Source organism: Atta colombica, unplaced genomic scaffold (genome assembly GCF_001594045.1).
Source record: "Atta colombica isolate Treedump-2 unplaced genomic scaffold, Acol1.0 scaffold134, whole genome shotgun sequence".
Lineage (NCBI taxonomy): Eukaryota > Metazoa > Arthropoda > Insecta > Hymenoptera > Formicidae > Atta > Atta colombica.
The window spans coordinates 116,589-118,661 of record NW_017259222.1 but is presented as its reverse complement, the minus strand read 5'-3'; the positions used below and the strand labels follow the sequence as shown (position 1 = coordinate 118,661).

The 2,073-nt window shown below is 32.3% G+C and overlaps 1 protein-coding gene across 1 annotated transcript in view; it reads left to right on the top strand.

The window, feature by feature from the left end:
- Positions 1–1,835: 1,835 nt before the first annotated feature.
- Positions 1,836–2,073, top strand: part of LOC108684441 (fez family zinc finger protein 2-like) — a 48,523-nt gene continuing 48,285 nt past the window's right edge. Inside the window, exon 1 of the mRNA XM_018188761.1 lies at positions 1,836–1,894. The gene's annotated coding sequence lies outside the window, so the exon portion shown is untranslated. The remainder of the gene's footprint in view (positions 1,895–2,073) is intronic.

Genomic DNA, 2,073 nt, shown 5'->3' with positions numbered 1-2,073 from the left:
GAGAGAGAGAGAGAGAGAGAGAGAGAGAGAGAGAGAATGTTTTTCTTTTCCTTAAAAATAAATAAGAATAAAAGTAAATAAATAAGAAAGAATGATTTCAAAAACTTAAAATGGTTACAGACGAAGGAAAGAACTTTTATAAGAATTTATATTATTTGTAACATTGATTTCAATATAATATATTTTGAAGGTAAAAAAATTCAGAATAAAAATAACTTTTAAGATTTATACATAAATATCTTTTGAAATACTATGCAATATATTTTTATTTGAAAAATAATGAATCTTTTTTTAAAATTTATTATTTATAAGGAATTTATCAAATTAATTAGGTGGTTTAATTGATTGGACATAATTAAGGAAAAAATAAACTTATTAAAAATTAAAATGTAAATACTATAGACAAATAACAGTTTCTTTAAAAAGTACAAGTAGTCTGTTTTTCTCACTGTTGTTTAAAGATCCAAATAAAAACATGGTCACATCACAAGTTCTAAAAATATATGACGTATAAATATATATGACGTTATGAAGATATCATCAATATAAATTTGACTTTTAAAGTGATATTGGTTGACGAATTAGTCCGAGAAGAAGGAGACGCCTCACTCCGAAAAGCGATCGATGCAAAGTGTCAAACTTGAAATCGAGGAGAGCGAGTCTTCGTCTGCACTTTCGATGTCGGTCGCACCTCGCCCTATCTATCACGAATTCGAGCAACTGCGTGGCAGACAGAAACGAAATAGCTACACCGCGACATCCTGATGGGCAAAAGTGGGAAAGAGAGAATGAGGGGTCGAGAAACGTGGGGAGGAAAAATTTTATGGGATTACGCCAGTCGAGCAACGAGGATGGGCCATCGTATCGCCCCGCCCATCGTACCGCCCACGCTAGTGGCGGTTGCTGCTAAGCTTGCTCTGTTCCCTCACCCCTTACCCTTTGCAGCGCAGCTGGAACCTTCTCGCGGCTCGCTAGCAAGCAGCGCATACACGTCACCCTCACCAACGGCGAACGGCGCTTTCAATCGTCACCTTGGGTCGCCGCCGCCGTTGCGATTTATCCACGATCCATCCCATCGAAAATCGTCAGCTTCATCGATTTTAAACTGTTGTTGAAAATATTTCCGGAAGTGATCTAAGTCGTGATCGAACGTGACGTTGATCGGAAATTAGTGAATAAATTGGGAACTGTTTTAAGATTAAAAACTTTTGGATGAAATTTATTGAATTGAACAGAAAAATCGAGCAAGAGCTAAGGAAGAATCAATCTTGAAATCGATTAGTGTAACAAATATTTCAATCAAGGATGATAGATTTCAATAATATCACTCTTGATATAAAATTATGCTTCGAGATTGAACTTTCAGATTACCGTTAATTATTTCATTACAAAGATTTGAAATTTATATTTCAATGATCACAAAAAATTTAAAAATGAAACGAAAAGACTAGTTTAATAAACGTGTTGGACGTTGTGATTATAAACATAAAATGTGTGAAACAATTAGAAGATTGAAACGACAGATGTTGATGATGCCATCGATCAGTCAGGATTATCTAAAGTTAATTACTGAAGTGTCGAGCACCAAATTATCGCTAAAAATTTATTTTTTTGATGAAGATGAAATCCTTTAAAGTTGATTATATCAATTCGCGTCGTGATGCACGTGATTTGAAATTATTTGTAATAAATGTAATTTGCATTGTTAAAGACTATATAGAACGCGTACCATGACTAATGAGAATGAATTTTTTGTATAAATCTTAAATATACTCGATGTAAAAATTTTCGATAATTAATCAGAAGTGAAAGTGTTCGGCTGATAGAAAGAAAAAGTTGTGTTGTGAGCTGTGTTGCTGGAATCCTTATAAACGACGACATTTTTACAATTTCTGTAAGTATCAACAGTTAAGAAAAAGTTATTATCTATTAACTTAAAAACAATCAATAAATTGAATTTTAATGGTTAATCTCTATTTTCTCATACTCTATTTTCTACATATATATTTTTTATCGCTTATTTTTTCTTAACTTATCTTAAAATTTATAGATATTTTCTAAGTAATAACTTAT